We start from the raw sequence: 27,749 nt of genomic DNA on the forward strand, positions 1-27,749 counted from the left end.
AGAAAGATAGGCGCTTTAAATTTTTCCTCTGCCCCATCAGCTCTGCTCACTGCTAAATGTATATTGAATCACTGCTTGAAGTATTTCCAATTATCAGCTAGATTGCCAGTAAATTGTAGAGCTGCTGGAGGACTTAAGTTATCCACTACAGAATTTTTCGAGCTTCTCTTACCTGGTATTCTCGGTGAATCCAATGAACTTCGGCAGCTTCAAAACACAATGTGCTCTCTGAGCAGCAGCCACTCTCTGTCCAAACATAGCATCTCTTTCTGAGAGGTTGGGGGTATTTACTTAGACTTTATGCTGACTTCTGACACCATGTTATCCAATCCCACTTCTGACACCAGGTTATGTTTATTCTTAATAAAAGACAAGCTTGCGTGGGTTTTCAATGTTAACAGGAGGTAGTCATCACTTCTAGCGCCACGCTTTAGCCCGTCAAGAACATGTGTGTGCCCCATTCATCATCACCTCAACTTTCCAGGTGACCCACCTGCATTGCACACTGGGAACTGAAGTACTCTATAATGTACACACATGATAACACATTAGGTGCTGCTGATTTATAACCAAGGAAAGCTGCAAAATTCACTTTTGTGGATACAAATGTGAACTCCATCAGCAAATTACTTGAGTTAAAACTCTGCATGCAATAAAGAATGCTCAGAGTGTAATCATGATGCTCTGAAATTAAAACATGGCAGAGCATGTATCCAGAGATGGGCCTGAGGAATTCATATCTTCTGCCAGAAAACCTCTTGCCACGTTCCACAACACTGAGCGGTTGAATTTGCAAAGCTCCTTCAAGGCAGTAAACCATCCCAGGGTATGTGCTTTAACATGTTTGTTTATGCTCTTCATGGATTCACTGCAGTATTCAATAGCCTGAAAAAAAATAATACTATGGAAGCATTTTATATCTTTGTATTCAGTTCCCCGTTACTGTAGTCAACAGCTGTTTTGGTTTTCTATTGTATGATAAAATGAATATGTAAGTTCCTTAGTACATCAGCTGATTAAGTATGTATTATATAACCTGCAAATGACTATAAGCATTTACTGCCATGTAATATTTTCAATTGTGAATTAAGGTTAAATACTTCAGGTTATACTGTTGGGTTGATGTTCTGGAATTTCTGGACTCTTGTAAAATATTTAAGTGTACCTTTTACTGAATATTTTCTTAGAGACAGAAATGGATTCTTTAGCCCATTGTACTCACACAACCATCAATCTGATCATATTTTATTCTCCCCACCTCCAAAGATTATTGCGCTTACATATTGACTAAGAGCAATGGTCAGTCCCTTTACATTTCCTTTCCCAGATCCCATTGTTCTACCGCACTCCTCAGTCCATAACTCATTAAAAGAGGCGTCACAGGTGGATAGGGTCATAATGAAAGCTAATGGCACATTGGCCTTCATAAAACAATGTATTAAGTACAGAAGATGGGATGTTATATTGAAGTTACTATATATAAGACATTGGTGAGGCTTAATTTGGAGGAGGACATTAGAAGGGCCTTCCTGAAGATAAATCCAAGGAAGGTGACAGGCCCAGATGGCGTCCTGGGAGGGGTTCTCCGGGCCTGTGTCAGCAAACACTCCAGCTAGCTTGCTTACATCTTCAACTGCTCGTTGCTTCAGTCTAAGATCTCCTTGTGTCTTAAGAAGGCAACGATAATCCCAGTGCCGAAGAAAAGCAAGATGGCATGCCTGAATGACTATCGACCTGTGGCTCTGACATCAATTGCTATGAAGTGCTTCGATTGGTTATGGCACACAACAACCACAGCCTACTGGTCAACCTTGACGCATTGCAATTCGCCTACCAGAGCAACAGGTCAATGGCAGATGCCATCCCTCTGGCCCTACATTCCTCCTTAGAACACCTGAAGAATAAAGACGCATATGTAAGGCTCCTTTTCATTGACTACAGCTCTGCCTTTAATACCATCATTCCAAAGAAACTGATTCCTAAGCTCCAGAACCTGGGCCTTAGCACTTGGATATGCAGCTGAATCTTCAACTTCCTCACAGACAGGACCCAGGCTGTAAAAATAGGGGACAAGCTCTCCTCTACAATCACTCTGAGCACCGGTGCCCCACAAGGCTGTGTACTCAGCCCCCTGCTGTACTCACTGTACACCCATGATTGTGTAGCCAAGTTTCCATCAAACTCAATATACAAGTTTGCTGATGACACAACAATTGTTGGCCATATCTCGGGTAATGATGAGTTTGAGTACAATGAGTCTGCTCCACCATAGCATCATGGCTGATTACAGATCCCACTCAACCGTATAACTTTGATGCTCTGACCGATCAGGAAGCGATCAACTTAAATACACTCACTGACTGGCCTCCACTGCAGTCTGTGGCAAAGCATTGCACAGATTTACTACTTTCCGGCCAATAGGAATTCCTCCTCACCTCTATTCTGAAGGGTTATTCCTCAATTTTTAAGCATTCTCTAGTTCTGGATACCCTCACCATAGGAAACATCCTCTCCAGATCCACCCTATCTAGTCCTTTCAACATTTGGTAAGTTTCAATGAGATCCCCATGCATTCTTCTAACAGGCCCAAAGCTGCCAAATGCTCCTTGTAGGTTAACCCCTTCATTCCTGGAATCATTCATGTGAAACTCCTCTGAACTCTCTCCAATGAGAACCCACCCTTTCTGAGATATGGGGCCCAAAACTATTGACAATACTCCAAGTGCAGCCTGATGAGTGTCTTATAAAGGTCCAGCATTATCTCACTGCTTTTATATTAAATTCCCCCTGAAATTAATGCCAACATTGCATTTGCCTTCTTTACTGCAGACTCAACCTATAAATTAACCTTCTGGGAGTCTTGCACTAAGTCCCTGTGCACCTCTATTTGAACCTTCTCCGCATTTAAATAATAGTCTGCACTATTGTTTCTTTTACTAAAATGCATCATCATACATCTCCCGACACTATATTCCATCTGCCGCTCTTTTGCCTATTCTTCTACTCTATCTAAGTCTTGCTGTAATAGCATTGCTTCCTCAACACTACCTACCCCTCCACCTATCTTCGTATTGTCCACCAATCTTCGTGTTATCTACAAACTTTGACACAAAGACATCAATTCCATTATCAAAATCATTGACAAACAATGTGAAAAGTAACATTCCCAATAGTGACCCTGGAGGAAAACCATTTGTCATCGGCAGCCAACCAGAAAAGGCCCCTTTTACTCACTGCCTCCTGCCTGTCAGCTATTCCACTATCCATGCCAGTATCTTTCCTGTAATACCATAGGATTTTTTAACTTGTTAAGGCAGTCTCCTGCAAGGCACTTTATCAAATGCCTTTTGAAAATCTAAGTAAATGACATCCACTACCACTCCTTTTCCACCCTACTTGTTACATCCTCAAAGAACTCTTAACGGATTCGTCAGGCAAAATTTTCCTTTACAGAAACAATGCTGAACTTGACTTATTTTATCATTAATTTCCAAGTACACTGAAACCTCATCCCTACTAATAGACCAACGCTTTCCTAACCACTGAGGTTAGACTAACAGGCCTATAATTTCCTTTCTTTTGCCTTCCTCTCTCCTTAAAGAGTAGAGTGATATTTTCAATCTTCCAGTCCTCCAGGACCATACCAGAACCAAGTGATTCTTGAACAATCGTGACCAATGCATCCGTTATCACCTCAGCAAACTTATTCAGAACTCTGAGATGTAGGCTATCGAGTCGAGGTGAATTATCTAACTTAAGACTTTGTGTTTGCCTATCACTTTTTAAAGATCCATGTAGATCACATCCACTGCACTACACTCATCTATATTCCTGGTCACGTCCTCGAAGAACTCTGTCAGGCTTGTTAGACATGATCTGCCCTTCACAAAGCCATGCTGACTGTCCCTGATCAGACCATGATTCTCGAAATGCCCATAGATCCTATTTCTAAGAATCTTTTCCAACAGCTTTCCCACCACAGATGTAAGCCTCACTGGTCTATAATTACCCGGACTATCCCTACTACCTTTTTTGAACAAAGGGACAACATTTGCCTCCCTCCAATCCTCCGGTACCATTCCCATGGACAACAAGGACATATTGATCCTAGCCAGAGGCTCAGCAATCTCTTCCCTCACCTGTATGGAGAAGCCTGGGGAATATGCAGTCAGGCCCCGGGGACTTATCCATCCTAATGTATTTTAATAACTCCAACACCTCCTCTCCCTTAATATCAACATGCTCCAGAACATCAACCTCACGTATATTGTCCTCACCGTCATCAAGTTCCCTCTCATTGGTGAATACCGAAGAGAGGCATTCATTGAGGACCTCGCTCACTTCCACAGCCTCCACACACATCTTTCCACCTTTATCTCTAATTGGTCCTACCTTCACTCCTGTCATCCTTTCGTTCTTCACATAATTGAAGAATGCCTTGGGGTTTTCCTTTACCCTACTCGCCAAGGCCTTCTCATGCCCCCTTCTTACTCTCCTCAGCCCCATTTTAAGCTCCTTTCTTGCTACCCTATATTCCTCAATAGACCCATCCTGATCCTTGCTTCCTAAACCTTATGTATGCTGCTGCCTTCCACCTGACTAGATTTTCCACCTCACTTGTCACCCATGGTTCCTTCACGCTACCATTCTTTATCTTCCTCACCGGGACAAATTTATCCCTAACATTCTGCAAGAGATCCCTGAACATTGACCACATGTCCATAGTACATTTCCCTGCAAAAACATCATCCCAATTCACACCTGCAAGTTCTAGCCTTATAGCCTCATAATTTGCCCTTCCCCAATTAAAAATGTTCCTGTCCTCTTTGATTCTATCCTTTTCCATGATAATGTTAAAGGCCAGGGTGTGGTGGTCACTGACCCCCAGATGCCCACCCACTAAGAGACCTGTGACCTGACCCAGTTCATTACCTAATACTAGATCTTATATGGCATTCCCCCTAGTCGGCCTGTCAACATACTGTGACAGGAATCTGTCCTGGACACACTTAACAAACTCTGCCCCATCTAAAGATGTTAGAGTCAATTGTTAAGGATGAGGTGATGGAGTACTTGGTGACACAGGGCAAGATGGTACAAAGATAGCATGATTTCCTTCAGGGAAAATCCTGCCTGAAGAACCTGTTGGAATTATTTGAGAAGATTATAAGTAGCATGGACAAAGGGGATGCAGTGGATGTTGTATATTTGGACTTTCAGAAGACCCTTGACAAAGTGCCACACATGAGGCTGCTTACCAAGTTAAAAGCCTGTGGTATTACAGGAAAGTTACTAACACGATTAGAGCATTGGCTGATTGGTAGGAGGCAGTGAGTGGGAATATAAGGATCCTTTTCTCGTTGGCTGCCTGTGACTAGTGGTGTTCTTCAGGGGAGGGTGTTGAGACCACTTCTCTTTATGTTGTATATAAATGATTTAGATGATGGAATAGATGGCTTTGTTGCCAAGTTTGCAGATGATACAAAGATTAGTGGAGGGGCAGGTAGTGTTGAGGAAACAGGTAGGATGCAGAAGGATTTAGACAATTAGGAGAATGGGCAAGAAAGTGGCAAATGAAATACAATGTTGGAAAATGGTCATGCACTTAGATAGTAGAAATAAATGTGTGGACTATTTTCTAAACGGGGAGAATATCCAGAAGTCTGAGATGCAGAGGGACTTGAGAGTCCTTGTGCAGAACACTCTGAAGGTTATTTTGCAGGTCGAGTCGATAGTAAGGAAGGCAAATGCCATGTTAGCATTCATTTCAACAAGTCTAGAATACAAGAGCAAGGATGTGATGCTGAGGCTTTATAAGGCACTGGTGAGGCCTCACCTCGAGTATTGTGAACAGTTTTGTGCCTCTCATCTTAGAAAAGATGTGCTAGCATTGGAGAGGGTCCAGAGGAGTTTCACAAGGATGATTCCAGGAATGAAAGAGTTATCCTATGAGGAACATTTGATGGCTCTGGGTTTGTACTCACTGGAATTCAGAAGGATGAGGGGGGATCTCATTGAAACCTTCTGAATGTTGAAAGGCCTGGACAGAGTAGATGTGGAAAGGATGTTTAGCATGGTGGGAGAGTCTAGGACAAGAGGGCACAGCCTCAGGATAGAGGGGCACCCTTTCAAAACACAGATGTGGAGAAATTTCTTTAGCCAAAGGGTGGTGAATTTGTGGAATTTGTTGCAACTGTGGAAGACAGGTCATTGGGTGTATTGAAAGTAGAGATTGATAGGTTCTTGATTGGACATGGCATCAAAGGTTATGGGGAGAAGGCCAGGAACTAGGGTTGAGGAAGAGTTTTTTTAAAAAAAAGAATAATCCATGATTGAATGGTGGAGCAGACTCGATGGACCAGATGGCCTATGTCTTATAGTCTTACTACATGCCTTTTCCAGATCCCTTTCTCATAGTTATAGTCATAGTCATACTTTATTGATTTTACATTTATTGCAATCTCAACCCCACATTTTGGCTGCTACTTGGAGGCCTATATATCATTCCCATCATGGTATTTTTTACCCTTTCAATTTCTTAACTCCACCCACAATAATTCAGCATTCTCTGACCCTCTTTCACCTTTTTCTAAAGATATAATTTTATCTCTTACCAACGGAGCCACACCACTGACTATGCCTTCCCGCCTGTCATTTTGATACAAAGTATATCCTTTGATGTCCCTATTATCCAGAAATCTGAATCCCCTTCCCCGCTCCAATTCTTCAGCCACGCATTTATCTTCACGTCATTTTATTTCTATTCTCACTGTTACGTGGCACAGATAGCAATCCTGAGATTTCTACCTTTGAGGACTTGCTCATCAGTTTCCTTCCCAACTCCCTTTTTTTTTTTTCAGGACTTCCCTCCTTTTCCTGCCTATGTCATTGGTACCAATATATACCACGACTTCTAGCTGCTCACCGTCCCTTTTCAGGATATTATAGACGTGTCCAGAAACATCTCGGACCCTGGCACCAGGGAGGCAAACTACCAACTGTGTTTCCTTTTCCCATCCACCGAATCACCTATCTGTCCCCCTGACTATAAAGTCCCCTGTTACTGCTGTCATCCTCTTCGGTTCCCTACCCTTCTGAACCACTAGGCCAGACTGAGTGCCAGAGGCACAACTGCTGTTGCTTCCCCCCCCCCCTTGGTAACATCCACCCTCCCCAGCAGTACTCAAAATGGAGTACTTATTGTTGAGGGGGACAGCCACAGGGATGCTCTCCACTATCTGTTGTTCTCTCTTCCGTCTCCTGACAGTCACCCATTCATCTGTCTCCTGTAGCTTTGGGGTGACTACCTCCCTATAGCTCCTGTCTATCACTGCTTCACTTTCCCTAACAAGCCGAAGGTCTTCTAGCTGCAGCTCCAGTTCCCTAAAACGGTCTCTTAGGAGCTGCATCCTGATGCACCTGGCCATCAGGGAGGCTGGGAGTCTCCTGGAAGTCCCACATCTGACACCCAGAGCAGAACACTGGTTCTGTAGTGATGCCCCCTATTCTCTCTAGGGTTAAATGAGGAATGAACTTAACTTGACTCCACCTGTTCTCGCAGAAGCCCAGTTAAGCCAAAGTATTACTACTCTCTCTCAGACCACTCCGATGACTGCTCCCATGATGAATGCTCCACTAGGTGGTACCTCTCTTTTATAGTGACTGGGTTTTTAAAAGCTCTCTGTTAGATCTGCACTCTAGTCAACAGTCGATTGGAGCAGTCAGTTTAAGTGGTTTTGGCATGGACTAGATGGGCTGAAGAGCCTGTTTCTGTGCTGTACTTCTCAAAAACTAGTTGTGCCACTCAATCTGTGTGATTCAGTGTTGTTTGGGAGAGTCAGTGAGGAGGGGATTGTCTTCTATTCAGAGCTGCCACTGCGAACCAGTTCATAGAAAATAATCAGTACATTCTTCTCTGAATTTATAATTGAAAACATGTTTGAAGTTACTTTGTATTTTTCATCTCCTCTGTGGGTGATGCATACTAATTGTTATGATTGATGCTATAATTATGAGAAATTGAGATTAAATAAATTACGATTTTAAATTGGATTTTGTATCCTACCTATTTGGTACTTTAATAATTTGTATATTACCAAAAGTACGTTTGTAAGTTTGCTAAAATACAACTAAGTTAGTAGTTTCAGCAGATTTGAAAAAAAAAATGCACAGAGCTGAACAATCACTTTACAGTACTCTGTTGTTTGTTTTGCACTCTAGCCTTCTTGACCTTGCCTCCTTTATCTTTAAACACTAGCTGGATTTGCCATTGAATTGTAGAAGAAATTGCACTGAAAATTGAAGCACTGATACCATTATTAGAAATGTGAGATAAATGTTAATGCAACATCGATCAAATATTTTACATAGAAAGCAGTGATTTTAAACTGATAAATCTCTTTCCATCACGATTATGTGCTTTTAGAGATTTTTAAAAAAACACAACAAAATCATTTGTTATCCCTCGTCTTACCTCTGTTCTGTTCTTTCAGTTTCTGTTCTGTGCTATTTCTCACCTCATTCTTTTGATTCGACATTAATTGACTCAGATTCATCAATTTGTTAAAAGTTAATTAACGTTGCCTGCTGAAGGATGTACTACTCCTGCAAAACTTGGGCACTGTGTATTCAAGCCATCATTTTCTACTTTACTTAAAAATTAGTTATTGAAGCATTTAATGTGATATGATACTGCCTTTCATCCATTTGAACATTTTGTTCTAGTTTAGGCCTTTATTATACGTGACTCGTCGAACTGAAAAGCCTGTGAAACATTTAGTCAATACCACAAAATGCCAGCACAACCATATCTATCAGTTTCAATATGTATCTTCAGCAACAGAGTGCAGTTAAACCACACAATCTCAAATTAATTTAGTTCTATGGCTATCATTGAGGGCAGAGTTTTTTTCCCTCATCTTCAACATGCAACATGTAGAAAATAACTGTGATATTGTTATTCTGGGGTCTCTTAACTCCCCTTATTCTAAATCTATTCCCTTCAGCATATGTTATCTTGTTCAACTTGCATTTTTGATTTGTCTGTATTAAGTTTATTTTGCCATTTTTCTTTCCAAGCACAGAATGTAATTCACCTTACTACCAACCTTCTCTAGATCTGTTGTTCTTCATTTCTTTCTCTCAATATTGACAAATTTCTAACTTGTTTTGGCATCCATGTTATTAACAATGGGAGTGAGAAACAGCAAACTTCAAATAGCTAATATTATTCTATTTAATTTAAATCAAAAATATTCTCTCCCATTTATAATTTCCCATTTTTCAATTTTCTTAGGTTTCGGTTAAATTTGCATTAATTTCTAGAACTATGACTGAGCATTTTAGAAAGTCCAGACAAATGAAGGCCTATCAATAATTCTATGATTATCTTATTTGCAGAACTGAGCAAACTTATCTGGGCATTTTTTTAATATTAAAAGCAATTTAGTTACTTGCAATCCTGTAATAAATCCAGTAAATTTTCCACTGTGCGAGTTAGTGCCTTGCAATCTTCACTGATCCCCTTTATTACCCAAAATGTATCCAAAAATGATTGGATTTGCACTCATCATATCACAATAGAGCTGCTCCTGTCATGCAAAAAAATTATTTGTAATCCATAACTTAATACAAGCTGATTAAGTTTCATTTTGAAGAACAGTTCAAGAAAGTTGAACTGTTCAATTATTTACCTTTATTTCTTTCCTTTATTTGCTCTGTATTTTTAAAGAAGTATAAACATCCTCCTGAACAGATGAAGACAAAAGATAATGTGTAACATTATAAATACAAGAGAATCTGCAGATGCTGGAAATGCAACACACACAAAATGCTTGAGGAACTCTGCATCTCAGGCAGCACCTATGGAACTGAATAAAGAGTTGCTGCTCTGGGCCAAGACCCTTCCTCAGGATTGGAAATGAAGGGGAAAGATAACAGAATAAAAAGATGGGGGTTGGGAAGGAGAACTATCGAGAAGGTGACAGGTGGCTCGGAAAAATAAAGGGCTGGAGAAGAAGCAATCTGATAGAAGAGGGGAATGAGCCTTGGGGGAAAAAGGAAGAATGAGGAGCACCAGGGGGAGGTGACAAGCCGCTGTTGAAAAGAAGTAAGAGGTCAAAGTGGAGAATAGAAGAAGGGGGAAAGGAAAAAGTGAAATGTTGTTTAAGTATTTCTTTACCCTTTCCCCCACCCACTTTCACTTTCCACAGAGATTGCTTCCTCCAAGATTCCCTTGTCCATTCATCCATCCACACTAATCTCCCTCCTGGCAAATACTACACCTCCTCCATTCAGGGCCCCAAACAGTCCTTCCAGGTGAGGCAACACTTCACTTGTGAATCTGTTGATATCAATTGTTGATGTTATCCAGTGCTCCCTATGTGGCCTCCTCTACATTAGTGAACCCCGACATAAACTGAGGGTCTACTTTGAGCACCTCCACTTCATCTGCCAAAAGTGGAATTTCCCAGTGGCCAACCATTTTAATGCCTATCTCCATTCTGTTCTGATATGTCGGTGCATGGCTGCCTCTTTTGCCACAACAAGGCTACTCTCAGAGTGGAGGAGCAACACCTCATATTCCATTGGCATCAGCATCGATTTCACCTTCTGGTAATCACTACCCCTCCTTCCCTCTTCGACTCCCTTCTCTGGCCTCTTACTCTTCTCTTCATCTGCCTATCAGCTCACCCTGGTGCTGCTGCTCCTCCTCTTCTTTCCTCCATGTTCCACTCTCCTCTCTAGCCCATTGCCTTCCCACCCACCTAGCTTCACTCATCACTTTGTAGCTGGTCATACTTCCCCTCCCCACCCCTGACTTTTTATTCTGGTGTCTTCCCCTTCCTTTCCAATCGTGATGAAGGGTCTCTGCCCAAAATGTCGACTGTTTATTCATTTCCATAGATACTGCTTGACCTGCAGATTTCCTCCAGTATTGTGTGTGTGTGTGTGTGTGTGTGCGTGTGTGTTGCAAGCTGAAAGGTGATGGGTGAAGGCAGGTGGGGGAGGGGGTGGATAGAGACCTTCTCCTCTAATTACACTATAGTTATTCCCATGTCCCATTCCATTTCTTCACTCAGGATTCAAATTTAATTATGTGTATATCGAAACATACTGTGAAATGTGTTATTTGTGCCTGCAAGTATCGCCACACGTTCTGGCACCAACTCAGTGTGCGCACAGTGCTCAGCAGAACAAAACAAAACAGAGCACGACAAGTAACAAAACAACAGCAAAACAAAACCTGATCCTCCCTAACACCCACCCACCCATGCATCCATACCATCTTCTAACCACAGGCCACCTCCAGCTTCCAGCTCCAGTGGATATGGACTCTGGTTCACAGACATTGGGCTTTGAATTCCCCAATTGTCTCGCAAAGATCTGCAGACTCAGGGTTCCAGACCTTGAACCTTGATGTCCAGTTGACCCTCGAGCCCCAATCCTCGGCATTGACCTCAGCTATTCCTGAATAGCTATATATTTTGATTCGTTATTCTTACAGAATGGCCATCTGTATGTTGTCTTTTGGTGCAACCTCCTTATGAATTAGAAATCGTCCTTAGAACATTTAGGGCTTTTCCACTGATAGGTTCTGTAACCTTCCAAAGTACAGAACAGTTCAATGTAAATTTCAAAGTATAATTTATTATCGGACTACGTAAATGTCACCACATACAATCCTGAGATTCTTTTTCCTATGGGTCTACGTAGCAAACCTATAGAACGGTTACTGTAAACAAGATCAATGGACAAGGAACTGTGCAAATGCAAATACGAATAAATGGCAATAAATAATGAGTATGAAACAACAAGATAAAGGAGTCTTTAAAGTGAGACCATTGGTTGTGGGAACACCAGAAGTAGAAATAGTGTCGTTTAGCACCTTTTGTTTATGAGTCTGGTATTTGTGGGGTGGTAACTGTTCTTGAACCTGGTGGTGCAAGTCCTGAATCACCTGCACCTTCTACCTAATGGCAGCAACGAGAAAAGAGCATGGCCTGGGTGGTGAGGATCTTTGATGGATGCTGCTTTTCTATGACAGTATTTCCTGTAGCTGTGCTTAGTGGTTGGGAGGGTTTTACCCACGATGTACTGGGCTGAATCTATTACCTTTTGTAGGATTTTCTGCTCAAAGGCACTGGTGTTCCCATCCCAGACTGTAATGCAGCCAGCCAGTGCACTTTCCACCACACATCTATAGAAGTTTGCTGATGTTTTTGATGACACACTAAATCTCTACAGACTCCTGAGGAAGTAGAGGCACGGCCATGCTATCCTTGTAATTATATTTATTTTTATAAGATTCCAGTCCTGTAGTATTCCATAGCTATATGTTTTAATTCTGGATTTTCCAGGTTTGTATTTCAGTCCTGTTAGGGTCAGGAGGATAACTCCAGAGTGGGAAGACAAGACTGAGAGATGAGCCATGTGGAGGTGACAGGCAGGTGAGGGGAAGTGGAAAGATGACTGAGATGAACCATGCAGAACTGAGAGCTGGGAAGAAATTGACAGCACAGCTGATGACACTTTCAAAAAGCTGTCTTACTGAAGGTTTCACCCGGTGAGCAGAGCTGATAACACAGAATGATAAAATTACATGTTTGGTTGAGTGATTGCTCAACAGCAATCCTGCAGTCTATATCAGCAAGAACAAGGAATTGATTGTGGACTTCAGGAAGGGAAGGCTTCATTGAAGGGTCAATGGTGGAAAGAGCGAGTAACTTCAAGTTCCTTGGCATTGGGCTCCCCGAAGATCTATTCTGGGGCCCAATACATTGATGTAATCATGAAAAAGGCATGGTAGCAGCTATACCTCGTTAGGAATCTGAGGAGATTTGGTAGGTCACCAAAAGCTTGCAGATTTCTACAGATGTATGTTGGAGAGCGTTCGAACAGGTTACATCACCACCTGGTATGAAGGCTCCAATGTGCAAGATCAACATAAGTTGCAGAGCGTTGTAGACACAGCTTGCTCCAACATGAGTACAAACCTCCCCAACATCAAGGACATCTTCAAGAGCTTGTGCCTTAAGTTCCCCGCCTTATGCAGCTGGGCTTCCTGTCCTATTGCTGACGGGTAGTAAGGATGGGTTCCTTCACATCTGACCCTCAACACGGGCTGCCCCAGGGTTGTGTCCTGAGTTTCCTCCTCTACTTCCTTTACACCCACAACTGTGCTGCCACACTCAGCTCCAATCTGCTGATCAAATTCACAGATGACATGACATTCATCGGCCTTATTTCTAGTGGTGACAAGACAGTTTACAGAGGAGAGGTTAACACCCTGACACAGTGATGCCAAGATAACAACCTCTTCCTCAGTGTCCAAAAAACAAAAGAACTGGTCGTGGATTACAGGAGGAACGGAGACAGGCTCACTCCAATCAATATCAATGAGACTACAGTTGAGAAGGTGAGAAGTTCCAAGCTCCTCGGTATACAAATCACCAAAGATCTCACTTGGACTGTACACACCAGCTATGTAACAAAAAGCACAACAGCATCTCTTCCACCTCAACCAACTGAACATGAGCCCCCAAATCCTCAAGGCCTTCTACAGGGGCACCATTGAGAGCATCCTGACTGACTGTATCATCATCTGGTATGAGAACTGCACCAACTTTGATCACTTCCCTCCGTTGAGGATATTTACAGCAGCAGATGTATAAAGAAGGCCCGGAAGATCATCGGAGATACCAGTCACCCCAACCATAAACTGTTTCAGCTGCTTTTGTCTGCCAAACTGTACCGCAGCACTAAAGCCAGGACCAACAGGCTACAGGACAGCTTCTTTCTACAAGCCATCAGACTTATAAATTCACATGCCTGTACATTGTGACGGAATCATAATGCAAAGGTTTTTACGCCCTCGCATTGCAGGATGGATGTAAGATTTAAATAAATTCAATTAAGAAGGTGACATCATCTGCAACAAGCGAAGCAGCCAGTGAGTGAGCGGGCCAGTGAAGGAGTGGAGCTTTGAGGCTTTGACTCGAGAGGCTTCGATGAGAAGAGGCAGAGGACAAGCTTGCTCGCAGTTAGTTTTTACAATGTCTCCTGAGACGGTGATGTGCCTCTCATGTGAGATGTGGCAGTCTTGGGGGAACGCCCTTCTCCCGCAGAGTCACATCTACCAGAAGTGCATGCGGCTGGGTGATCTGGAAGACCGTGTAAGGAATCTGGAGCAGCAGCTGGATGACCTTCGACTCATAAGGGAGAATGAGGCAGTCATAGATGACAGCTACAGGGAGGTAGTCACACCTAGGCTGTCGGAAGCAGGTCGTTGGGTGACAGTCAGAGGGGGGAAAGTGAAGGTGAGCAGACAGGTTGTACAGAGCACCCCTGTAGCCATTCTCCTGAATAATAAGTTTACCATCCTGGATACTGTTGGCAAGGACGACCGACCAGGTGTGAGCCACGGTGGCAGGGCCTCCGGCACTGAGTCTGACCCTGTGGTGCAGAAGGGTGGGACAGGGAAGAGGAGAGCTGTTGTCATTGGAGACTCTATAGTCAGGGGAGCAGACAGGAGATTTTGAGGACGTGAGAAGGACACCCGCATGGTTTGTTGCCTCCCAGCTGCCAGGATCCGGGATGTCTCTGACCGGGTACACGACATCCTGGTATGAGAGGGAAAGCAACCAGAAGTAGTGATACATGTTGGGACCAACGACATAGGCAGGAAGAGGGATGAGGTCCTGAAGTGTGAGTTTCGGGAATTAGGCAGAAGGCTGAAAAACAGGACCTCAAGTGTGATGTTCTCAGGATTGCTGCCAGTGCTACGTAACAGAGATGGTAAGAATTGGAGGAGATGGCAGTTGAATGCATGGCTGAGGAGTTGGTGCAGGGAGCAGGGTTTTAGATTTTTAGGTCATTGGGATTTCTTCTGGGGAAGGTGGGACCTGTACAGATTGGATGGGTTGCACCTGAACTCGAGGGGGAGCAATATCCTTGCAGGTAGGTTTGCTAGCATGGTTCGGGAGGGTTTAAACTAATTTGCGAGGGGGATAGGACCCAGAGCGATAGAGCAGTGAAAGAAGTGCATGGAGTAAAGCCAGATCTAACATACAGAGAGGCTTTGAGGAAAGAGAAGCAGAATAAACGGTGTAAAGACAGTAAGGTAGAAGGGCTGAAATGTGTGTACCTCAATGCAAAAAGCATCAGGAACAAAGGTGATGAACTGAGAGCTTGGATACATACATGGAATTATGATGTAGTGGCCATTACAGAGACTTGGCTGGCACCAGGGCAGGAATGGATTCTCAATATTCCTGGATTTCAGTGCTTTAAAAGGGATACAGCGGGTGGAAAAAGGGGAGGAGGGGTGGCATTACTGGTCAGGGATACGATTACAGCTACAGAAAGGGTGGGTAATGTAGCAGGATCCTCTTTTGAGTCAATATGGGTGGAAGTCAGGAACAGGAAGGGAGCAGTTACTCTACTGGGGGTATTCTATAGGCCCCCTGGTAGCAGCAGAGATACAGAGGAGCAGATTGGGAGGCAGATTTTGGAAAGGTGCAAAAATAACAGGGTTGTTATCATGGGTGACTTTAACTTCCCTAATATTGATTGGCACCTGATTAGTTCCAAGGGTTCAGATGGGGCAGAGTTTGTTAAGTGTGTCCAGGATGGATTCCTGTCACAGTATGTGGACAGGCCGACCAGGGGGAATGCCATACTAGATCTAGTACTAGGTAATGAACCGGGTCAGGTCACAGATCTCTCAGTGGGTGAGCATCTGGGGGACAGTGACCACCGCTCCCTGGCCTTTATAATTATCATGGAAAAGGATAGAAACAGAGGACAGGAAAACTTTTAATTGGGGAAAGGCAAATTATGAGGCTATATGGCTAGAACTTGCGGGTGTGAATTGGGATGATGTTTTTGCGGGGAAATGTACTATGGACATGTGATCGATGTTTAGCGATCTCTTGCAGGGTGTAAGGGATAAATTTGTCCCGGTGAGGAAGATAAAGAATGGTAGGGTGAAGGAACCATGGGTGACAAGTGAGGTGGAAAATCTGGTCAGATGCAAGAAGGCAGCATACATGAGGTTTAGGAAGCAAGGATCAGATGGTTCTACTGAGGAATATAGGGAAGCAAGAAAGGAGCTTAAGAAGGGGCTGAGAAGAGCAAGAAGGGGGCATGAGAAGGCCTTGGTGAGTAGGGTAAAGGAAAACCCCAAGGTATTCTTCAACTACATGAATAAAAAAAAGGATGACAGGAGTGAAGGTAGGACCAATTAGAGATAAAGGTGGGAAGATGTGCCAGGAGGCTGTGGAAGTGAGCGAGGTCCTCAATGAATACTTCTCTTCAGTATTCACCAATGAGAGGGAACTTGATGATGGTGAGGACAATATAAGTGAGGTTGATGTTCTGGAGCATGTTGATATTAAGGGAGAGGAGGTGTTGGAGTTGTTAAAATACATTAGGACAGATAAGTCCCCGGGGCCTGATGGAATATTCCCCAGGCTGCTCCACAAGGCGAGAGAAGAGATTGCTGAGCCTCTGGCTAGGATCTTTATGTCCTCGTTGTCCATGGGAATGGTAACAGAGGATTGGAGGGAGGCAAATGTTCCCTTGTTCAAATAAGGTAGTAGGGATAGTCCGGGTAATTATAGACCAGTGAGCCTTACGTCTGTGGTGGGAAAGCTGTTGGAAAAGATTCTTAGAGATAGGATCTATAGGCATTTAGAGAATCATGGTCTGATCAGGGACAGTCAGCATGGCTTTGTGAAGGGCAGATCGTGTCTAACAAGCCTGATAGAGTTCTTTGAGGAGATGACCAGGCATATAGATGAGGGTGGTGTAGTGGATGTGATCTATATGGATTTTAGTAAGGCATTTGACAAGGTTCCACACGGTAGGCTTATTCAGAAAGTTAGAAGGCATGGGATCCAGGGAAGTTTGGCCAGGTGGATTCAGAATTGGCTTGCCTGCAGAAGGCAGAGGGTGGTGGTGGAGGGAGTACATTCAGATTGGAGGATTGTGACTAGTGGTGTCCCACAAGGATCTGTTCTGGGACCTCTACTTTTCGTGATTTTTATTAACGATCTGGATGTGGGGGTAGAAGGGTGGTTTGGCAAGTTTGCAGATGACACAAAGGTTGGTGGTGTTGTACATAGTGTAGAGAATTGTTGAAGATTGCAGAGAGACATTGATAGGATGCAGATGTGGGCTGAGAAGTGGCAGATGGAGTTCAACCCGGAGAAGTGTGAGGTGGTACACTTTGGAAGGACAAACTCCAAGGCAGAGTACAAAATAAATGGCAGAATACTTGGTAGTGTGGAGGAGCAGAGGGATCTCGGGGTACATGTCCACAGATCCCTGAAAGTTGCCTCACAGGTGGATAGGGTAGTTAAGAAAGATTATGGGGTGTTAGCTTTCATAAGTCGAGAGATAGAGTTTAAGAGTCGCGATGTAATGATACAGCTCTATAAAACTCTGGTTTGGCCACACTTGGAGTACTGTGTCCAGTTCTGGTCACCTCACTATAGGAAGGATGTGGAAGTATTGGAAAGGGTACAGAGGAGATTTACCAGGATGCTGCCTGGTTTAGAAAGTATGCATTATGATCAGAGATTAAGGGAGCTAGGGCTTTACTCTTTGGAGAGAAGGAGGATGAGAGGAGACATGATAGAGGTGTACAAGATAATAAGAGGAATAGATAGAGTGGATAGCCAGAGCCTCTTCCCCAGGGCACCACTGCTCAATACAAGAGAACATGGCTTTAAGGTAAGGGGTAGGAAGTTCAAGGGGGATATTAGAGGAAGGTTTTTTTACTCTGTGGTTTCTGCATGCATATTGAAGAAGCTCCAAACTTAAGTACTATATTAGTCAAACTGCATCCCATCTGTTACCATCGTATAAATATGTCCCTCAGGCTCACCTAAATCATCCTGCCTTTTCAATTGTGTATGCTGCAATTCCTCTCAAAGTCATTTAACAGCACTGAAGAAGATATTTAAACTATTCAAATGTTGAGAAGAATTATATGGGAAAAGTTGATGAAGTATTTCAGCAATTTCTCATTTCTGACTATATATACTACTGAATTCTGACCACCTAATTTCTCCCTTGAAATAGTGCAGCAGAAATATTGAAAATTCAAATTTCAGAGCTCTGTCTGTCTGTACCTTGTTTTACGGCGGTTGGCATCCAGCTTAATGGTGCATTACCGCCACCCTCTGCTCCAGAATGTGCACTAGACATACATTCTAAATCCCTTCACCCAATTGCGCGCGCGCATACACACAGACACACACACCTACACTTCACCCTCCTATCTTTGACCATCCTAGTATCCTATTCCTGTTTATTCATCATATTCTATAAAAAACCCCTGTACCCCTTAAAAACGCCAAAAATACCCGGACTTGTGCTCTCTCACCCATGCCCAGCAACCCTTTTAATGTGAATTCCTGCATCCCCAACTCCCTTCATTTATTTCTCATCACCTCTCTCTGTATCCCATACTTCCTGCAACACAAAACTACATGTTCTACTGACTCCTCTTCCTGACATTCCTCACACAATCCTGTCTGGTGTTTCCCTATCATTTTCAATGTTTTGTTTAATGCACAATGCCCCAGCCTTAACCTAGTCCACACAATTTCCTCTCTTCTGTTTCCATTACCTACCCTAGTAACTGCAACACTTTTGTATTTGATATAAATGCCTCCCTTTCCCCTCTCTGTCCCATCTTTCTTGCCACATTCGGTTGACTTTTTCCCAGATTACACACTTAACCTCTGCTTTACTGATACTAATGTGCATTTCCACATTTTCTTTCTTTAACGCCCTCTTTGCCAACTCATCCACCCTCTCATTCCCCTTCACCCCTACATGTGCTGGAACCCATAGAAATTTTACCTGACCTCCCTGATTTGCAATTCTTGTAACTAACTGAAGGACTTCATAAAGTACATCTTGCCGACTGTTTGTGTGAAAAGACCTTAAACTTGCTAGAACTGAGGATGAATCTGAACATATCAATGCTTTGGCTTGTCTGGCTTTCTGCACCCATTGCAACGCAACCAACACTGCCAGCATCTCCACTGTAAATACCCCTAACTTATTAGATGTTCTTCTGCTGATTCCAATTTCTTTTGCTGGTATTACCACCCCAAACCCTGTCACTCCTGTTTCAGGTTCCTTCGCACCATCCGTATAAATGTGAGTATAATCACTGTACTTTTCCAACACATGACAGTTAAATGCATTTACCAAGTCTGTTTTATATCTTTCCTTCCTTTTTACCTCTAACAAATGCCAGTCTATGTCAGGCCATACAAGCTTCCATGGAGCTACAACCAGATAAACTACTGAAGGACTTATCCTCAGATCAAATACTCCACGTTCTTTTGCGATATCATTCCCTACCCGACTAAGAGTATCCCTCTGAAACCTCCCATTTTCCCAGCACTCCTGCAACACTCCTTTAGTCTCTGATGTCTCCAGGGAATTTAGCTCTGTGTTAATTGACTTAACTGCTTATAAACCTGTCAATGAAACAGATTTAATTCCCATTGAGTTTTAATCCACAGAGAACTGAATTCAGGTGGAGAATTGAAGTCACTGTCTACTGGTGGCAAAGAGAACTTTTGTGATAATGATGTTTTTTATGAGACTTTAATTTCTCTTTCTCAATCTATGGCCATTGAAAAGAAAGAAGTAAATAGCTCTTTAATAGAGCAGTGAATTGTAGAATAGCATAGGAAGGATAGTGGTGAATAAGTAAAAGCAAAAATTAGAAGTATTGTGAAGTGTTATTATTCTCTTAAAGCTTAAGGGTAATGCACTGGGCCAAATCCTGCAAACTGAGAATGATAGTTCCAAAGGGTATGCTGCTTACACCCTGGGCATATATTAACACCATAAGACACACGAGCAGATATATGAAGAGATGCAGAAGTCCCAAGATTTCTTGAGGTCAGAACTGGCAGCTCCTGCTGTTCATTCTGTCGATGGACTCTCCATTAAGTCTAGTGAGAATAGATGATATATTTATCTACTTTACTTTTTTCATCTACAATTGGCACGTCTTTCTCTGTATTCCTTATGCTATCAAATCTCTTGGAATATTTCAATGCCACTCACGGTTCCCAAAAGCAAAATGTGAATGAAGCATTTCTTTTCCGATCTCTTTATTAATATCAAAATATTGAACATAATGGAATATTAATACAGAGCTATTGGGATTACATTGTTAATAATTAGCATATATAAATAAACTGAGTTTACACACAGATATTAAATCTCCCAAAATCTTACAGAATACAAATATAATATAAGAAAAAAGATGCAAAAATAACATGAAAAAAGAAAAAAAAAACAAAACACCCCAATTTGGGGGGGGTGGGGGGGGAAAGCATTTGCAAGGCTTTTATACAGGACCCAATCTCTGGCTATCCACTGATCGAAGAACACTAGAGTTGGTCCTTCACTACAAAATCTTTGGAGTGACTGCACTGAGCTTCATTGCTACACTCATCTCCTTGCACTAGAACACCAAAGTTTTAGCATACCAGAGTGCATGCTTCAACAAGTTAATTATCTTCCAACCGCAGCTGATGTTTATTTCAGTATGCATCCCTGAAATCGGGCGGGTCAGAGTCTGTTATTATACAACTGCTTGGGGCTGCACAGAACCATATGCATTCACAACAGGCGCTCAGCTTTTCATTAGGACGACTAATGTAGCAACAGCGATTTGAATCGAAATCATGGAGATTCATGGAGCAAACACATAATTTTTGTAGTAACACAGAAAATACTGGAGGAACTCAGGCCAGGGAGCATTATGGAAAAGAGTGCAGCCGATACCTCGTCTCCAACTGTACTCTTTTCCATAGATGCTGCCTGGCCTGCTGAGTTCCTCCATCATTTTGTGTGTGTTGCTTGGATTTCCAGCATCTGCAGATTTTCTCTTGTTTGTAGTAATACCTTATTAGAAGTTGTTTTAGTGAAAACCTGTACTTTGTATTGCAATAAAAGTGAACTGCAATTTATCCTTTTAATTAGACAGAAATGTGTTAAACCACAACATCATTCACTTCAGAGAAATTAGCACAAGGCAAGCTCTCATTATTGGTTTCATCAATTGACACATGATTACTTGACAATTGAAAATCCTTATTTAATAGAATGGTGGAGCAGTCTGAATGATTGCACTGAGAGTAGTTTCCATTCTTCTTCAGCTGCTGATTAGCTCAATTGAATCTAGAGAAACCATTACAAACTCTGAGGGTAATATTACACAGATGAACAAAAGTACAACTTTCAACTTGGTAGGAGAATAATGGAAATATACATGGTACAGTCTGCCTGTGCACACTTCAGTTTCCTTGTATAACACCACTGAAGAATAAGCTCCAATGCTTGAAGTAAACCATCTACTGTATATTTTTATGGTTATTTTGAATTATTTTGGGCATCTGAAACCTGGCGGAGCCCATCCCTCTCCAGGTTTGACCACAGCTGATTTCCTCCAACTAGGTGGTTTGCCTTGGTCGTGAACACATGGCCGTTATAGTTCATCTGAGAAACTTTCTGTCCCGGCCGGTGACTTCATCATGGAAGTCATTTTCCCAGTGGTGCCGTGTTAACACCATCCCCTCACATGGTTTAGCTGCCAGCTGAAGCGGTTCACCAGGGTATGGAGCTTGGAGCCAACACGTGAGAGATTTAGGAGATGGATGAGGACCAGTGATGCCCGTCCACTAGGGTTGCCAAATTTCTCAGTCCCAAATAAGGGACAAAAGTAGTACTTGTGTTTACCCCGAGAAAGACTACCATGACCATGAAGCCTTTCGTGGGCACCTGTGTGCGCATGCGTGATGTGCACATATGTGACGTGTGCATGCGTGTACATGCCAATTTTTTTCTGCAAATCGGTTTTGACTTAATCTTTCTGATTCTGATACACTGTACATACATTTCTACTTTATATAATGTGCACTTATATTCCTGCTTTTACTATATGTTAGTGTTATTTTAGGTTTTATGTGTTATTGGTATGATTTGGTAGGTTATTTTTTGGGTCTGGGAACGCTCAGAAAATTTTTTCCATATAAATTAATGGTAACTGCATCTGTGCTTTACACCATTTCAGCTTACAAACGGTTTCATAAGAACGCTCTACCTTAGCGGGGGAAATACGGGACAAGGGTGGTCCTGTATGGGACAAATCAATTTAGCCCAATATACGGGATGTCCCAGCTAATATGGGACAGTTGGCAACCTACCGTCCACCCTGTCTGGTAGGGAGCAGCATGCCAGACATCAAAGGTCCTACTCCTATCCAGAGCCCCCATACCTCAATATTTATTTATCTCCGCCTTAAAAATATCTAATAATCTGACCTTCAGCAGAGCACTCCAGAGACTTCTACACTTTCAGTGAAGAAACTACTACACACCTTAGATGATAGGCCCCTTGTAGCTATGTCCCCTTGCTCGTAACTCTCCCACTTGTGAAAGCATCTAAATATCTACTCTGTCAATCCCACTAAGAATTAGTCATGTAAATTTCCTTTAGACTGCCTCCAAAGTTGCTGTATTCCTTTAGTTTTACCAAAGGAGACCAAAAGTTCCTCGGGGTCAATATCACAAATGACCTGACAATGTCCAACCAAGCAGAGTTCACTGCCAAGAAGGCCCACCAGCACCTTTAGTTCCTGAGAAAGCTAAAGAAATTTGGTCTGTCCCCTAAAACACTCACTAATTTTTATAGATGCCCCATAGAAAGCATTCTTCTAGTGTGCATTACAACCTGCTATGGAAGTTGTCCTGTCCAAGACGGAAAGAAGCTGCAGAAGATCGTGAACACGGCGCAACACATCACACAAACCAATCTTCCATCCTTGGGGACACTTTACACCGCACGCTGTCGGAGCAGTGCTGCCAAGATAATCAAGGACACGACCCACCCAGCCAACACACTTTTTGTCCCCCTTCCCTCCAGGAGAAGGCTCAGGAGCTTGTAGACTTGTACAGACAGATTTGGGAACAGCTTCTTTCCAACTGTGATAAGACTGCTGAATGGATCCTGACCCGGATCTGGGCCGTACCCTCCAAATATCTGGACCTGCCTCTCGGTTTTTTTGCACTACTTTATGTTCCATTTTCTACGTTCTATTTATGATTTATAACTTAAATTTTTAATATTTACTATCTATTTGTACTTCAGGGAGTGGGAAGCGCAGAATCAAATATCGCTGTGATGATTGTACGTTCTAGTATTAATTGTTTGGCGACAATGAACCATATAACCATATAAGGTTTATTAAAGTATGAAGTTAATAAAGAATAAAGTATCAATGTAAAATCAAGTGACTAATAATTGTTTGACCCCATACGTTAAAAATAGTTAGCAGCAATGGGTTTAGGACAGAAACAGTAGAATTTTGAGTAATTGGAAATAAATGTAGGTAATTAGATCTACATTTCAGAATTATATGAATGGTTTGGACCAAGTTCAGTATGTGCAGTTATTGTCAATACACTTAGTGATGATACAAATGCAACATGGTAATGCAGGAGAGAGGACAGTAAGAGAAAGAAGGCTGATGGATAAAATTTAATGCAAAGCACCATGCAGTGATCCAACTTTGCAGAAAGAACGAAGAGAGGTGTTTTAAATACAATGATACACTTTCAAGGGATTACAGGAAAAGAGAGAACCAAAAGTGTGCTGATGCATCTTTGAAAATGGTAGCAGAGTTTGAGGAAAGCCTCTTTGACCCTTTGCTTGAAAAAAAAGGACTGCAGTACAGAAGTTAGAAAGGTCTGTCTAAATTTCTATAAAGTGTTCCTTGAACCGCAGCTGAAGTAATCTATTTCTGGGTATTTCTGTAGGAAAAATGCTATGACCTTGTAAAACAAGGTGGCACCATGTGCAGCGGCATGGTAGCATAGCAGTAACTGTACTTCCTTTACAGTGCTGGCAGTCGCTGACCACTGCCTGTCAGGAGTTTGTATGTTCTGCCTGTGACCACATGGGTTTCCTCTGGGTCTTCCAGTTCCATCCCATATTCCAAAGACATGAAATTGGGCTTTTTAAGTTGGGGGCATGCTGTGTTGACGCCAGAGCCATGTGGGCTGCCCACAGCAGAGTTCTCACTGATTTGATGCAAACAACAAATTTCACTGTATATTTTGATGCATGTGCGACAAATAACTCACCTTTAAAGTTGGAATTTAGAAATCAAACACTGGCTATTTCTGATGCACACCAGAAAGACTGACTGAAATTGTTAAATTCAGTGTGGAATCCTGAGGGATGTAATGTGCCAAGTCACAAAATGAAATGCTATTTCTCAAACTTGGGTTGGGCTTCATTAGAATAGCGTAAGAAGCCAAGGACAGCAAAGCCGCAGTGGGATTTAGATAGAGAATAGAAATTATCTTCAATTAGAAGCTGATGGCCACCCATGCAGCCAGTACAAGTGTTCCACACAGCTATCACCCAATTGGATTCTCTAATGTTGCAGCAACTATATAGTGCACACCACCGCAATACACTCAATTGGAAGAAATACAAGTGAGTCACTGCTTAACCTGGCAATGTTATTTTAGCGTACTTAAAACTTTTTGGATTCAAATTAGTTTGTCGTGACAAGAATTTACTTCAGCAATGATCCCTGATTGATGGGTTTGGTTTCTAGTCAGGTGCAAAACACTTTAGAACCTATTTTATAAGAGAAGTGTATTATGCATAGTTATCATGGGATAACAGAGGATGAGCCTTTACCAGCCAGGAGAGATTGTACAGAATTTCCCACTCCATTGCTGATATATGATTAACTGGATATTAAGTTCAAAGTAAATTATATTACCAAAGTGCATATATGTCACCATATCCATTCCTAAGATTCATTTTCCTGTGGGCATAATCAGCAAGTCTATAGAATAGTAACCATACAGGATCAATAAAAGATCAACCAGAGTGCAGACAACAACAAACTGTTCAAATGCAAATATAAATCAAAAGCAACAAATAACAAGAACATGAGATAATGAGATGGAGTCCTTAAAGTGCAATCATTGGTTGTAGGAACATTTCAAGTGAGTGTAATTGAGGGGCAGTAATTGTTCTTGAAGCTGTACTTCCTACCTGATAGCAGCAGCAGTGGGAAGAGAGCGTGACTGTGGAAGTGGAAATCTCTGATGGATGCTGCATTCCTACAACAGCATTTCATGTAGATGTGCTCAATGGTTTGGAGGGCTTTGCCTATGATGTACTGGGTTGAATCCATTTCCTTTTGTGGGCATTGGTGTTTCCATACCAGGCCATTCTGCAGCCTGTCTATATGCTCTCCACTACACATCTATAGAAGCTTGTCAAAGTTTTAGATGCTATGCTGTATCTCCACAGACTCCTAAGGAAGTAAAGGTGCTACCATGCTTGCTTTGCAATTGCACTTGTGTGCTGGGTCCAGGACAGATTCTCTAAAATAGTAACACCCAGGAATTTAAAGTTGCTAACACTCCCCACCTCTGATCCTCCGATGAGAACTGACTCATGGGCCTCTGGTTTCCCTCTCCTGAAGTCCTTGGTCTTACTGACATTGAGTAAGAGGTTTTGTTATGGCACCACTCAGCCAGATTTTCAATCTCCCCCATGTATGCTGGTTCATCACCACCTTTGATTCGGCCCACAACAGTGGTGTCAACAGCAAACGTGAATATGGCATTGAAGCTGTGTTTAGCCATCCAGTCATGAGCGTAAACTAGTGGAGCAGGGGTCTAAACACACAGCTCTGTGGTGCACCTGTGTTGATGGAGATTATGGAGGAGGTTTTGATGCCAATCCAAACAGACTGGGTTCTAAACATAAGGAAATCCACCATCCAATTGCATAGAGGTATTGAGGCCAAGGTCTTGGAGTTTATTGATTAGTTTGATGGTATTGAATGGTGAGCTGTAGTCAATAAAGAGCATTCTGGCGTATGCATCTTTGCTGTCCAGATGTTCCAGGATTGAGTGAAGAGCCAATGAAATGATATCTGCTGTGGACCTGCTGCTCCAGTAGGCAAACTGGAGCAGATCCAAGTTACCTCTCGGGCAGGAGCAGAAACGTTTGGCCACCAGCCTCTCAAAACACTTAATTACTGTGGAGAGAATGACTCCTGCCCCATTGTACTTGAGACAGGTCACTGAACTCTCCTTGGGCACCAGTATCATTGAAGCCTGCTTGAAGCAGGTGGGTACCACACACTGCCGAAGTGAGAGGTTGAAGATCTCAGTGAACACACTGGCCAGTTGGTCAGCACAGGTCTTCAGTCACAACCAGGTACCCCTTCCGGTCTAGAAGCTTTCCATGGATTCGCCCTCCTGAAGGCAACTTGGCCCCCACAGCTGCCTGTGGCAAAGAATTCCACAGATTCACCACTCTCTGGCTTAAGAAATTCCTCCTCATCTCATTTCTAAAAGGACACCCATCTATTCTGAGGCTGTGTCTACTGGTCTTAGACTCTCCCACCATAGAAAACATCCTCTCCACATCCACTGTGTCAAGGCCTTTCACCATTCAATAGGTTTCAATGAGGTCACCCCTCATTCTTCTGAACTCCAGTGAATTCAGGCCCAGAACCATCATATGATAAGCCATTCAATAGTGGAATCATTTTTGTGAACTTCCTTTGAACCCAGTTTCAGCACATCTTTTCTATAAAATAAAGGGCCCAATACTGCTCACAATACTTCAGATGAGTCCTCATGAATGCTTTATGAAGTCTCAACATTACAACTTGCTTTTATATTCTAGGCTTCTTGAAATTAATACTAGCATTGCATTTGCTTTCTTCACTTAACCTGCAAATTAACATTGAGGAAATCCTGCACAAGGATTCCCAAGGCCCTTTGCACCTCAGTTTTTTGAATTATCTCTTCACAAAAAATAGTCAACCCTTTCATTTCTTTTATCAAAGTGCATGACCATACACTTCCCATCACTGTATTCCATCTGCCATTTCTTTGTCCATTCTCCTAAACTGTGTAAGTCCTTCTGTAACCTCTCCACTTCCTCAAAACTACCCGCCCCTCCACCTACCTTCATATTGTCTGCAACTTTACAATAAAGCCATCAATTCCATCATCCAAATCATTGACATATAACGTAAAAAGAATCGGTCCCAACACAGACCCCTGTGGAACACCTCTAGTCCCTGGCAGCGAACCAGAAAAGGCTCCCTTTATTCCCACTCTTTGCCTCTTGCCAATCAGCCACTGCTTAGGTTCATATGTTATGTTCAATGTGATAAGCATTATGATCTGATCAGAGAATCAGAGATCCACTGAGGGCCTGGTTTATCATTCGTCAAACGTGGAATTTACTACTGAGTGTGCAACTAAGCATACAAAACAGGGATTGTAATTGCCATTTGTATATGCCAGAATTATATTGTGGTGATGCATTTAACTTCAATGTGTCTGAGCTGTGAAGATGTAACATCAACCAGGTTTGCAACAGCAATTATTATCCCATATTGCTCACTAGCAAAAGGTCTGTGCATGGTTATCTACCCAGGACCAGACTTTGTGCTTAGGCTAATGTGAAACGATGTGCTAGAAGGTCTGAAGAATAAAAATTAGCTGTTTGAATAAGGTATGAAAGAATTGTCAGTTGAATTACAATCATAGAGATGGGAATCATTAAGTATATCTGGCTCTATAACTTGCAATTAAAATTGTTGATTTGCACAGAATCAGTGGTTATGTAGAAGGTTCCAGCACTGATGGAGGCTG

The 27,749-nt window shown here is 42.5% G+C and overlaps 1 protein-coding gene across 1 annotated transcript in view; it reads left to right on the top strand.

Moving 5' to 3' along the window:
* otofa (otoferlin a) overlaps positions 1–27,749 on the top strand; it is a 374,531-nt gene that overhangs the window by 58,430 nt on the left and 288,352 nt on the right. The gene's annotated exons all lie outside the window — the stretch shown is intronic.

The sequence above is a fragment of the Mobula birostris genome, chromosome 2, assembly GCF_030028105.1.
Source record: "Mobula birostris isolate sMobBir1 chromosome 2, sMobBir1.hap1, whole genome shotgun sequence".
Lineage (NCBI taxonomy): Eukaryota > Metazoa > Chordata > Chondrichthyes > Myliobatiformes > Myliobatidae > Mobula > Mobula birostris.